This window comes from Theropithecus gelada, chromosome 12 (genome assembly GCF_003255815.1).
Source record: "Theropithecus gelada isolate Dixy chromosome 12, Tgel_1.0, whole genome shotgun sequence".
Lineage (NCBI taxonomy): Eukaryota > Metazoa > Chordata > Mammalia > Primates > Cercopithecidae > Theropithecus > Theropithecus gelada.
In genome coordinates this window covers 76,774,664-76,789,306 of record NC_037680.1, presented here as the reverse complement: position 1 = coordinate 76,789,306, position 14,643 = coordinate 76,774,664, and the positions used below count along the sequence as shown (strand labels likewise).

Sequence of the window (14,643 nt, the reverse complement as noted above, 5' to 3'; positions counted from 1 at the left end):
CCTTCACCAGACACCAGTGCCATACTTCCTAGCCTCCAGAACCATGAGCCAAATCGACTTCTGTTCACAAATTACACATTCTAGAGTACTCTGTTACACAAAATAGGCTACGACATCCATGATTCCTAAAGCTTTATTAGTCATTTACCAAGCCATCCTCAGATTTTTATTTCCTATTGAATCTAGTTGATAAGTTATATTGTTCATTTGCATAATTCCATTTCCTCCACTATGTCTTTGATCCCGAGTATGACATCATGGAGTCAGAGAATGGAAAATGTTTCTATATTTTGGGAGAAAAAAAAAGCAATGTTTGTGATAACCCATTTTTTCCCCTCCTTCTAAGCTAAACACTTATAATTCTTAACATGTTTTTTTCTTGGAACCATTTTTTTACTTCTGGCTTTATGTAAAATGTGAGAATTTTCTATCTCAGAAAATGGCACTAGTTCATCTCTTATGATGTCCCCATTGTATGTTCATTGCCAGGGAGACAATCTGTTTAGCACCATCATTATTATTACTATAAACAGACGGTATAATGTGCTTTTATGCATGTTTATCACTTTCAGTTTCAGAACTGTGTTATTTAGGCCTTGATCAGAAAGGTTTTCATATGAATAATGAGCCTGACTTTCTGGTCTGAAATTCCAATACACTTTATAGATACAAATAATACCCATTTACCAAGAGTGGACTGACTTGTAATTCAAATAAGAAATTCAAAACCACAGAGGTAAATGTACTATTAGTGTTGGGCTTAGACCTGTAAACAGGAATATAATTCATGAATTTCATTAATTATTTAGCCAACCATTACACAGATATTTCTCAGTCAAGTTGTAAAATCTTAACATTGAGGTTTTAAGTGTATTTTACAGGTACACACGATAATCTTAATCTCTAAAGACTTGGAAATAAGGAAACAACCTTCTTTATTTCCTTACGAAATAAGACTCAGTCATCTAATTTTCACCTTCCAGGTGTAAGGATCTTATCAAATAGCTGAATACTGAAGTCAGAGACAGTCTGAAATTGTCTGAATTATATTCTGTCTGCTAATTACCTGCAAATGTGTTTGCTTCACTGTTTAAAAAGGCATAGATGTATGTGTCTGCATAAACATATTTGTATACACAATGGAATATGGAATGGAAGGAGAACTCAATTCAGAATTTAAATTTGTAACTTCTAGTCTTGCTTTCAGTAGCTCAAATGTATCAAGTTCTCTGAGTCCCAGTCTCACCATCTGTAAAGCAGCTGTGAAGACCAAACGTGTGTGGAAACCTTTTGTAAATAGTGAAACAGAAATCACTAAATGCACATGAGGTTTGTCTGTTTGTGTGTGTGGTTGCTATACCTTGACCCAATTCACATGAACATGACAATGAATGGGGCTTGTCCTCCTTATCTGTCTCACAGACATCCAGATTTTTAAAAAGGATACTTGTAAATCCAAACCAATCAAAGTAAATGAAGGTAAAAAGAATCACACCACATTAGAGAAAATACTGAGGAGCCCACCAGATCCAGCCCAGCAGGTGTTTGGGGTGAGACCCCCTAACTGTGTCTTTTGCACAGCTTCTCCTTCCATTCCAGAAACCACGATTTTTCCAGAAGGACCAAGTTTTTCCACAGGCGGTCTCCACAGCAGTGCCGCAGTGGCTCTGGCATCGAGGGGGACAGACAGCAGGAGGGTGAAGGGCAAAGAGGGGAAACAAAAGAGATGCCTGAAAAGGGAGAGATGGAGGAAGGGCAGCCTTTTATGTCTACGGGAAACCTGTTTGTCAAGTTCTTGTAAGTCAGGGATTGTACGTATATCCAACCATACTTTACTACAATTAAAATAAAAGTCATTCACAGTTGACATTTCCTAAATGTCATGTATAGCTACGAAACACAACCCTGGCAAGATGTCAAAGGTACTGCCTTTGTTGCTAAAATCTGGTTTGTTCAGGCACAGCAAATAACTAACAAACTCATGGCCATTTTCTCTTAAATTGAAAAATATTTTCTGATGCATCCCAGAAAGCACTTTTAAAATACATCTACAGACAGTTAAAAGCTATTTGTATTTTCTACAAACTATCCCTCCAAATGGGAAGAAAGGAGAGGAATAAGAATCCTTGGCAACAGCTAGCCTCCCGCAATGGTGAGGGTTTGAGAGGCACGAGAATGAAGTAGGTAAGTTTAAGTGGGAAGAAAAGACTGAACTCCATTCTTTTTTATTTATTTATTTATTTTGAGATGCAATCTCACTCTGTCGCTCAGGGTGGAGTGCAATGGTACAATCTCGGCTCACTGCAACCTCCACCTCCTGGGTTCAAGTGATTCTCCTGCCTTAGCCTCCTGAATAGCTGGGATTACAGGTGCCAGCCACCACACTCAGCTAATTTTTGTATTTTTAGTAGAGATGGGATTTTACCATGTTGCCAAACTGGTCTCAAACTCTTGGCTTCAAGCAGTCCTCCCGCCTCAGCCTTCCAAAGTGCCAGGATTACAGGTGTGAGCCACCGTGCCTGGCCTGAACTTGATTCTTTACTAGGGCAGGCTACACTGCCCAAGACCTATGGCTCCACTTCCAGGATCACAGGGTAAAGTTAAAGTCATCTCATTGTATGAGAGTGAGGAACATCAACATCCTTCTCTATTAAGAGCAGAGAGCCTTTGCTAAATTCCATGGTCTTGGCTATGCCTCTTTCCCTCTTTGGGATAAATGACAGGGTCTGAGCTAAAAATTCACACTATTAAAATTATAGACCGAGGCAAATAATTATTCACAGTTAGTTAAGCTTAAGTTTGCTCCAACATGCCTTCCTGAAGTGATTCCTGTCAAAAACAAACATACTTGGGAAATGTTTAACTTCATTAAGCCCTCACTGACATCAAGGTATATTTCCAATGGACACTACCATGCGAAATATGGATCGGACAACTTAACGGAAGGCCCACTTTGCTATTTATGGAATGTTCTCTTCTCACTGTAAAGAGAGGACCCGAGTTCTGCCAAGAAAATGTAAAAGCTGTAGTTTCCTATAATAGTGGTGCATATTTCTGTTTTAGACCATAGCACAGTACTTGTAGAAGTCATTGCTTCAGTAAGAATTGATTATGTGTTCATTTCTCAAGGACAATGGGTCTGAGTGGCAAATACCTTCAGAATTTTTTTTTTTTTTTTTTTTTGGGATAAGCTAAACTAAGTCAGATTTCTTTGTGAAAATAGGGGATGTGGCAAAACAAAGGGCAGTTAGATTCAAAGTTTGAAATTTTGGGGTATCATAGCTATAGGTGGTAGGGAATGGTGAAAGGTTAGAAGAGGGTGGAAATATCCAGAGACCACATCCATTTGCTCTTCTTGTTTTCCGCTTCAGGGGTAGTGACTTCTTTTGAAAAATGAAAGGTTTATTTTCACAACAGGCAGTGAGGAATAGTTAGGCAGATGTGTGTGGGTTGGTTCTGGCCCTTGATTAGCAGACGGGAATGATACTGCCTTTAAGTTTCACCAAATATATCCGTCAAAACACATACAAGGGACCTCCACTTGGATTGCACAATCAAGATCCCAAATTTCAATGCAGCGATCATGCTGTTTTAGGAAAGTTTAAATGAAGCCAAATTTCCATTTCCAGAACTGTTCTCAGATGTGGTTAACAGATTACATGGACTTTTTCATCTCCTCTTCTTTGCTCCTCTAGGTTGAAAAGTCTAAAATCAAGGCATTTTTGAAAAATTTTCTGTGTTCTGATCAAGGAAGTACTTGATACAGGCCAGATGTCATTCTGCTACCAGAGCATCCTTTCTCAGAACCACAGCAAGAATGTTCCCAAACCTTTTAAAGAAAGTACGTGCCATGTACACGTAGATGCTGTTGTCAGAGTAGTTCAGACTTTGGGCAGCTAAAATTGGAATGTGCCTTTGAGAACACTACAAAGTTCACTGTGTGGCTGTGCATGTGTGTCAGTGTAGGTGTTCCCCTCTCCTGCTTCCTCATTTTTTCCCCCTCATACGTGCAGGTTTTTGTGCTGTTAATCCTCTTGGAATGTAGCTCTTATCAGCACCTAGAGGAATTCATTACCCCTTCACCTTCGCTGTTCTCCAGCCCATGAGGCTAAGGAACAAGAGAGCAATTGTCTGGGGAGCTGAACCCTGAATTCAGGTGTGCTGGCACTGAGTTACTGTCTACCTGATTTTTCCTATAATCAAAAGGGAAGGGGAGAAATTAATAATGCTTCTCTCTCCAAGGGAGCAGGAGGAAAAGAGCCTTCAGGAATAGAGGCCAAGGCCCCCTGCCATTAAATCCAGCTATTTTAAAGCTAAGGGTTAAAAAAGAAAAAAGAAAAAAAAGCAGCAGGTTAGCAGATTGAAAAGGGATTCTAAGCTGTGTCTGCATAACAGAGCAAACGATCAATACAGTGGGGGTAAAAACTAGTTAAGCCAGTTATTTGGGATAATGTTTAAAAGAGAGAAAATCATGCTTGTTTACCTATATACATATATATATAAACTGCTGCTGGTTATATAGTAGACTCAAAACCAAAATATTTTGTATTTTATATAAAGCCTGCAAAAACTCATTTTATGTTCTTTAAGTATATGCCCTTCTCTATCACCCTTAAATTGCCAGTTTTGTTCACACAAGAAAATAAACTTACGATACAAATATAGCACCACCTCTTTTGGTTGTAAACCATGAGGCTTTGCCACACTGTCAGGCATTTACAAAAAGTAAAAGGCAAGACACAAACACCCATCAGTCTCTGGCTCTTTCTTCAAGCACGTAAACCGAGATGTACACTGAAATGGGAAACTACCCAAGCCAGAAAGGTAGCCAAATAGACTGGAAAAGAGATATAGCAACATTCTTAGAATCCATTAAAAGGCAACAGAAAGCAACCATTAATTGAACAACACTCAACTAGATTGACAAGATAGAACTGAAATGGCACAGGGGGCTTCCACCCTCTTAAGAGCCATGTCAAGGAGCAGGGGATTTATAACCAAAACCTCAGATATTTCTAGAAGCCAACAGGGAAATATAACCTCAGATATTTCTAGAAGCCAACAGGGAAACCTTATACCAAAGACTACATCACTGTTAGCTATGTTTTTACAAGGTTGATTTATAGCTGCATAAAAAAAAAAAATCTCGATCTATAACTCCTCACTACTGAAGGCAGAAGTGAATAAAAAAATTTTTATGTCCCATCCTTCAGTTTAAGGCTATGTAAATCAGTCATCAATTCTGAATATTGTATTAGATGAATCCCTTTGTTAACAATTATGCATGTCAGAACACCAGGAATAATGTAGTATTAACTAAAATACATCAGGTGTTGGAGAAAAGTTACTGACAAGGTAATATATTTATTTTTTTAATGGGAAAGTTTAGTTCTTGGCAAAACAAAATATGTGTCATTAATTTAATTTTAATTTCTCAGGATTTTGAAAAGCATCTCAACCTCAAATGTTTTTACTGCAAATATGTTGCTATAGTCACACAATCTTCTACTATACATTAAGTTTATTCACTTAGCAAACATTATTCCTCTGTATTCCTGGTACTTACACACTTGGAGAAAAGCTTGCTATTGCTGGTTAGTGCATCTAAAAACACAAACACTGAGATGTCTGGCACTCCCTCCCAGCAAGCGCTCAGCTACAGGAGAAATACACAAATGCACCTCTCCCTCAGAGTTCTCACTGCTTGCCACCCATTGATTTCATAGTGGTGCATTTCATTTTCAAAACACTTCCATAAACATGATTGTGAACCATGCTGTGAGGTTAATTTTTGGTGATAACACAAAACCTGAGATTTGTTTTTCAGAAGGTTCTTGGCAGTGACTGAACATATGGTGTGATCTTTGCGGAGGGTAATTCCTCACTTGCTTCACCCATTCTCTGTATTGCTGAAGCCAAGAGCCTCAACACTCCAAAGGAAACAACAAAAAAAAAAGTGAACCACACTCAGCCCTAGTCAGTCACTATCCACAGGATTTTAGGTCTACTTAAAATTTAAATTTAGGCCAGGCCTGGGGGCTCATGCCTATAATCCCAGCACTTTGGGAGGCTGAGATGGGCAGATCACTTGAGGTCAGGAGCCTGCGACCAGCCTGGCCGACACGGTGAAACCCCGTCTCTACTAAAAATACAAAATAAAAAATAGCTGGGCGGGGTGGCACACACCTGTAGTCCCAGCTACTTGGGAGGAGACACGAGTATTGCTTGAACCTAGGAGGCAGAGGCTGCAGTGAACGATCATGCCACTGCACTCCAGCCTGGGTGGCACAGTGAGACTCCATCTCAAAAAATAAAATGAAATCAAAATATAATATAAATTTAGAAATTTGTATTAAGAGAGAAAAATTTAAATAATACATTTTTTAAAATGGCTATTAACATGGGGTGGGAGTGGTTAACACTGTGCTGATCTCTATTTTCTTCCAAAACCTACTTGGATGGTGAGAAATTAATTTTTAAAGGGTACAAGCCCAAAAGGACAACAAATGAGAAGATGAGACAAAAATGGCTGAGGCATGACACAACCGTTCAGAAAGATGGAAAGCAGACAAAAGAGTGGGAACTCGATCCAGCAGAGGCCGCTAAGATTAAGGGCCCACAGATAAGAATACAGAGAAGCCAGTTGTCTGACGACCAAAGAACCCCTGGAAGGCTGAGAGGGGTAACAGACCCACCTCACTCACAGCAGCCAAGCAACCATCCCCCCAACCCTGTGGGACACATGTGGTTTCCTCTCTAGAAAACTGAACCCAAGAGGCTGAGACCCCAGGCATTATGGAGGGCAGGCTGAGGCTCCAGGTTGAAAACAAGTCTGTCTGGGCACTAACAGTGAGGCCTCCAAGCTGTCTCCCATTCAATAGCCTGGGCAGTGACTACTCTTAGACCCCCAGGCAGGAGATGTGAATTTCAGTCCTGGGTAATGAAATCACCACAGTAGGAAGACATTTAGATGTTGACACTTTGGTGGGAGGACGGAGTAAAAGGTGGCTTGCAACAAACTGAATTTGCTGGAAGGAATGAATTCCTGCCTTTCAGTGCTTGGATGAGAATGGCAATTAATAGGAGATCAGAAGGAGAGGGTTAGAGGATAAACAGGGTAGTCTTTAATTTCCCTGACCTGGGCATTGAGAATCTTGGGTTTCATTTCTGCCTGTGTCTTTGACTCTTTCTCTTTTCTGAGACGAGGTCTCGCTCTGTTGCCCAGGCTAGAGTGCAGTGGCACCATCTCAGCTCACTGCAACCTCCACCTGCTGGGTTCAAGAGATTCTCATGCCTCAGACTTCCGAGTAGCCAGGATTACAGGCATGTGTCACCACACTCGGCTAATTTTTTTTGTACTTTTAGTAGAGACAAGGTTTCACCATGTTGCTCAGTCTTGTCTCAAATTCTTGACCTCGAACGACCCACCTGCCTCGGCCTCCCCAAATGCTGGGATTACAGATGTGAGCCACCATGCCCAGCCTATGTGTGTGTGACTCTTGATGTAGCCTGTGAGTCATTTCTCCTTTCTAGACCTCAGCTTCCTCGTTTGTAAACTGGAGGGTTATGGCCCTGGGGTCCTGCTATTCTCAGATGTTGGAATACTCTCCCAGAAGGTCTAAAATAACAGACGGAATGCTGGTGGTCTCTAACGTGATGCCAACTGCAGGCTTGAGACTTTGCTGACTTCTCAGGGTCCTTCTGCTCCCTCGGCAAGTGGCTGCCATTCTTAGATGTGATGCAATAACACCATTCTTCTTTTTTAAAAAAGGCTGTTTTAAACAAATTTGCACCGAAAGTAGAGGACAAGATCCCAAGATAGTAAAAGCACCTAGGATATGTCAATACTGACTCTTCATTTTTCTACACAAGAAAGTAAAAGCATGATCAGGAAGGAGTAGAGCCAATCCAAATTTAACTTCTTCACATGCACACTTCTTTTTTTTTTTTTTTCTTAATGAAACTCAGGGGAAAAGAGTGAAAAACTCAATGATATTTCCTTTCTTTTCAAGGGCCAGTTCTGAAACGGAGTAATAGTTAACATTTCCTAACACTTAATATAGGCCAGAAGCACTGAGCTAGGAGCTTTCCAGGCCTTTTCTCATTAGATTCTCAGGTGTGCCCATCCTACAAAGGAGGGAAGTGAGGCTCCTAGAGCTTAGTGATCTACTGGTACACATGAAGGTACCAGTGTCAGACGTAGGCCTCTCTGACTGTAGAGCCCACACTCCATCATTCCACTTCACTGCCTCACCTCCACCCAGCCCCACTGTCCTCCGCTCAGATAGCCAGTCCCTGGCTGCTGCAGGAAGACTTCCCGCAGTCTGCTCTCCAATGATGTGTCCTGTGGCTTCAAAGGAATTGACATGATCGGTCCTTCTGCTGAAAAGTTAGAAGGTATTCTGAAAAATCAATACTGGTTTCAGCAAGAAGCAGCCTTGCCCAAAGCTAATTGAAGGCCATCTGAACATCTTCAGAACTGTGGCCATAATCATCTGTCTTGCTGCTTACCATATCTCAACCTGCATCTGCAGTAAATCACTTCAGAATCACTTTTACATGTTCACTCATACCAAAGAGAGGACAACAATATTTTTTGTCACTGCCCTATAACTTCCCCATCTAAACTGAGAACACTAGTATTATGGTTACATAATAGACAGCCTGCTGACATTACTATTTTAAAGCACCACTTTTTCAGGGTTTATCACAAGTCGTTTTAAATTTCATTTAGCTCTAACTTGTTATACAATTTTATGTTCAGAAACAATGTCCTCTGCTATATCAGCAAGCTATACTGGAAAATACAATTGCTGTGATTTGAAAAAAATTTCTTGGCAAGCTTTTGATTCTACCCTTTTAGCGGGCCATATACGGGGTGATAATGGAAAGAGAAGTTATATGACTTACTGTAAGATATTACTCAGGAAAACTAGAGGACATATATTTTGATAGCTAATCCAGATGAATGCTGCAGCCTTGAGCCTTCAATTTTGTTTACTATATATGAATTCAGTGACTAAATTGTTGTTCATGTAACTTTGTAAAACAAGCAATCAGTTTACTAGATCATCAGAGACTAATAACTCAGAGAAGACACTGGCAAATTTGGTGGGGTGGACATCTGTAGTACGATCATTCAGTATCCATCCATTCCCACTTCTCCTAGTCCTACTTTGCTTTAGGGGACTCAGTGAAGCTGCCACCAATCTGAGCCCTGGGGTTGTTATATGACCAGGATGGATCCATCTGCACATTGTATTCTATGTGTCTCAGTTATGGGTTCAAGGCAGCTCAAAATGGGCAATGAGGCCAAGGACATGCAAACCAAGGGCTTTGTTTAAGCTATTAGGAAACTGGACTTTTTTTTGCTGGGCTTGAATGAAGAGGATGATGAGATTAAAGTTGACTTGACCATCCTGTGACCAGGTGGAGCTCAGAAAGGAGCCAGAAGAGGCAGAGTCAAGACATGCACAGGGCAGTGAACTCCCACTGAAAACGTTTCCTGAACACCCACCTAGTGATCTCTGTGTTAGCCACCCCTCACTGCAAACAAGGCTAGGAAATGGCAGTCTTTTAGCTGGGAACATTATCCCTTTGAATAAAATCAGAGTGTGTCACTAAGGAAGAAGAAAAGAATGGGTACTGGGTAGGAAATTAGTGCCCTCTTCTGCGGCCCACTTGGGTTGCATTTTCCATGCTCAGCATAGAAAACAGACAACTATCTGACATACATAAAAGAAGAATGGCATATTTCAGAATCTAAATTAGAGGTAGAATTAAAACACACGAGTCTTTGGTTTGTAAAATCTTTCATTAGGCAACAACCTGTTATTTTGCAGTAGCTTCGTTGAAAATTATTACTCAATTGAAAAATAATGTAACTACTATTAAAAATGCAGGATCTGCAAGCATGGACATCAGCCCAATTTTGCATATTCAACTTAGATACTGAAAAAATGTTGTTAAAAATCCTAATTTCTTCTTACATTATAGGAAAAAATCAAGCTACATATTTATGAGCCCCCTGTCTCCAGGCAAGAATCCTTCAGTTTCAAATTATGCCTTAGACTTCTATAGGTTAGGTTAGAAATGATAACAAATGTAGGAATCTTTGAATTGACATTTAGTTCTCCGGGGATAGCTTTAAAAACTAGAGAATAATGGAAGTAGCTGCTTTTAAGAATTTTTTTCAGTAGTCACAAAGACACATCATACGTTAGAGGATATAAAGAATGCCAAAATGAGATTCTCTCTGAAATTATTTAGTGTTTTATGAGAAAAGGAAGATAAACAAAAAAACAATGGTTTATTGGACCAAGAGAAATAAGTGGCAGGGGAGTCACAGAAATGGAGTGCTAACAGACACTCTGCCTTTGGTCTTGAGTTATGAAGGCAACAATAAATGACCTTTATAGATCATAGTCTCACAACTTCAGAACTGAGAGGAAGGTTGAAAACAACCACATTCAACTCTTTCACTTTCCTGAGGAGAAAAACTTGGACCTAAAAAAACTAGGCGATCTTTCTAATGTTCCCCAAGAAGTTCACAGCAAAGCCAGGATCAAAATATGGGTTTCCTACCTCGTGGAGCTGTAATACTCTTTCCACTAACATCCATTCAGAAGTCATGGAATTAGGAAGTCAGTCTGCCAGATGTTACTGCTAATTTACCTCTACATTTATTGTGAAGTCATTCTGAAATTATATTTTTAAAGGAAGGAGAGAGTGGTTGTAATACTATGACATCTGCCAAGGGTGATTAACGAGGAAAAATATATGACATCTTGCCTCACTGAACTAAACCAGGTCCAGGGTTTGTAGACAGACAGAGGCCTCCTGGATACAAAAGGAAGAGGCTGAGAGGCTGTCAGGGGTTTAACAGCTGGTGGGAATTTTATTTTCTGATGGAAGTGACTTCTTTGTTACAGTTTGCTTCAACTGCTTCCCACCTACAGCTGAAGTTCTCCTGAAACACTGAGCAGCTCTCAGCTATGTAACCCTCACCATAAGCGCTCCAAAAAAGTTAAAAACTAGAGTAATCAACAAGTGATACAAAAACTAGGTCTTCTGAAGGTCTTTCTTCAAAGGAGCAAAAGATCAAGGATAGTATTTCAGAGTAGGTTACTTTGAGTGTACTACAAATGATACAATGAATCCTTCTTAATAATACATTATCATCACTTGGCAGCTAGTAAATAGGAGAAATACAGGGAATCCCCACTCAGCAGTTTCTCTGGGTAAACCTAGAAAGTGTAGACCTGGGATTTGGGAGTAGGAAGAAACCCCAGAGCTGGCCTAATAAATTGAGTTCCTTCATTTTGCAGGGCAGTCTAGGAAGAAAGCTATTAATCTCTGCTAAATCAAATGGACTAAAGAGTAGTAAGTGTTCTCAAAATCACAGCACACATGTTCAGCTGAAATATGTTTACAAACAAATACAGCCAAAAAGCCTCATATGAAGTCTCTCATTTATCCAGAGTCAGTCACTTTCATAAGGTTTGACCTAAATATTTTCCTTTTCTCAATTAAAATAACCTTTGTTGCTGGAATAACTGGCTAGCCATATGCAGAAGATCGAAAGTGGACCACTTTCTTACACCATATATAAAAATCAACTCAAGATGGATTAGACTTAAATGTAAAACCCAAAACTATAAAAATTCCTGAAAGACAACCTAGGCAATCCTCTTATGGACGTAGGGATGGGCAAAGATTTCATGATGAAGATGCCAAAAGCAATCGCAACAAAAGCAAAAACTGACAAATGGTATCTAATTAAACTTAAGAGTTTCTGCACAGCAAAAGAAACCATCAATCAACAGAGCAAACAGACAACCTAAAGAATGGGAGAAAATATTTGCAAACTATGCATCTGACAAAGGTCTAGTATCCAGCATCTATATGGTACTTAAACGAATTTACAGGAAAAAAACAAACAGCCCCATCAAAAAGTGGGCAAAGGATATGAACAGACACTTCTCAAAAGGAGACACACCTGCCAACAAAGCTCAATATCACTGGTTATTACAGAAATGCAAATCAAAACCACAATGAGATACCATCTCACATCAGTCAGAATGCCTATTACTAAAAAGTCAAAAAATAACAGAATAATAGATCCTGGCAAAGTTGGAGAGAAAAAGAACATGTATACACTGTTGGTGGGAGTGTAAATGAGTTCAACCATTGTGGAAAGCAGTGTGCAATTCCTCAAAGAGCTAAAAACAGAACTACCATTTGACCAAGCAACCCTATTACAGGATATATACTCAAAGGAATATAAATCATTCTACCATAAAGACATGCACACAATTGTTCACTGCAGCACTATTCACAATAGCAAAGACATGGAATCAGCCTAAATGCCCATCAATGACAGACTTGATAAAGACAATGTGGTACATATACACCATGGAATACTATGCAGCCATAAAAAAGAACAAAATCATGTCCTTTGTGTAAATGTGGATGGAGCTGGAGGCCATTATCCTTAGCAAACAAACATAGGAACAGAAAAATAAAAATATTGCATGTTCTCACTTGTAAGTGGGAGCTAAATTATGAGAAGTCATGGACACAGAGAGAACAACAGACATTGGGGCCTACTTGAGTGTAGAGGGTGGAAGGAGGGAAAGGATCAGAAAAAATAACTAATGAGTACTATGCTTAGTACCTGGAAGATGACATAATCTGTAAAACAAACTCCCACGACATGAGTTTACCTATGCAACAAACCTGGACATGTATCTTCAAATCTAAAATTTTTAAAAAAATAACCTCTATGGATTCTTTCCTGCTTATTATGAAAGCAGTATATGTTCAGAGTAGGAAAATTAAAAGACATAGATAAAACAGAAGAATGCCCCAAATCTTCCCACCCAGAGAACCACTTTAAAAACTCTTAAATACATTTCCAGAATATTTTCTAAGAATACATACATATATTAATGAAAATATGATCACATTGCATACTTGGCTTTTGTTGACATTTTATTAGCTAACAATGTATCATAAACATCTTTTCATTATCAATATTTATCAACAACAGCACCTACTGTGGCTGAACAGTATTTTATTGTATGACTGTGACATCATATACAGAATATATTTAATCTGTAATTGAAGCAATTTCCTGTTTACCATATTATAAACAATGATGTAATGAACATCTTGGTGGCTAAAACCTTTCCACATATCTTTAATTATTTCCCTAGCACAAATTCCTAGAAATAAAACAGTAAATATATTTTAAAGGATTAAAAACAAGCATAGTGACAAACTGCCCTCTAGAAAGGGCATCATATACTTCAATTTACTTGACTTACTTGCCTATCAAGTGTTATGATCAGCTTAGTACTACATGAGGAGAAACTGAACAGGCACCCTTGGGTTGGTAAAGTATGAGAGATGTGCTTGTATCCATAATTCTGACAAATATTCTGGAAATGTATTTAAGAGTTTTTAAAGTGGTTCTCTGGGTGGGAGGATTTGGGGCATTCTTCTATTTTATCTATGTCTTCTAATTTTCCTACTCTGAACATACACTGCTTTCATAATAAGCAGGAAAGAATCCATAGTTTTTTAATTTTAGATTTGAGGTACATGTCCAGGTTTGTTACATAGGTAAACTCGTGTCGTGGGGGTTTGTTTTACAGATTATGTCATCTTCCAGGCACTAAGCCTAGAATGTTTACTACAGACACCTTAATCAATTAGGTGATTTTATATTATATACTCCCTATTTATATACTTCCAGCCAAGACTGACATACATTCCATTTTGGCTCTTTCTTTGGGACCTGATGCCTTTTCTCCCTCCCCTGTGTTAAGTACTTTTCTTATACACTTACCAACATTCTTAAAAACATTCTAAATGGTCAGTCCCTGACAATATTATTGTAGTGCTGATTACATGCACCAGCTAAAAATCTCCATCCAAGTTATTCTCCCAATTAGATGCCAGATCAGTTTGAAGTCTGACATTTTAATGAAGTGACAAAAAAAATTACATTTGAGGTTTAGGCAAAATCAACAAGTACCTTAAAGAGAGAAAGAAGAATGTATTTTATTGAAATTTTATTTGAAATTTTTTCACATTTTATTTGAAATTTTTTTATTTATTCATTTATATTCCACCTGATTCCACAAAGGACTTACAGCAGCTTTTCCTTTTAGATGTGTTTTCTAAATTGGACATTTCTGCCTCATTGAGACTGCCAACCTCTTTCCTAACATAAGGATATTTTTCTATCATAACCGCTATATTTGGAGACTGAATGACAAGGATATTGTTCTTATCCAGAAAGGAGGAAAATATAACTCATTATGATCACAAACTCTCCTTGGAAGAGCCCCCAAACAGGGTGACCCTGGGTATGTAATACCAGTCCCAGAAAACACCAGGAAAAACTCAAATTTCTAGGGTGCATAAAACCTCCAAAGAATCACAGAAAGTCAGGCCTTTGGCTCTTCACTTCCCCCATGGGACTGTAAGGGCTCAGCTCCCCAACATCCTGACTTGTGTGAACATAATGGAAATGAAGGTACCAGCCCCACAGACACAGAGGAGCTGCACAGCAGGGAAGGCAGGCCCAGCATCAGACAGAAGAGGAAGGCTTCACTCCCCTGTAAAGCAGCTGCA

General features: G+C 39.2%; 1 protein-coding gene across 9 annotated transcripts in view; it reads right to left on the bottom strand.

Annotated features, from left to right (window-relative positions):
* SPATS2L (spermatogenesis associated serine rich 2 like) overlaps positions 1-14,643 on the bottom strand; it is a 172,100-nt gene that overhangs the window by 122,156 nt on the left and 35,301 nt on the right. Inside the window, exon 1 of one of the 9 annotated variants that reach the window (XM_025405003.1) lies at positions 5,567-5,668. The exons of the other annotated variants lie outside the window; for them this stretch is intronic. The gene's annotated coding sequence lies outside the window, so the exon portion shown is untranslated. Of the gene's footprint in view, positions 1-5,566; positions 5,669-14,643 lie in introns of those variants that run through there. 9 annotated transcript variants of the gene reach the window in all.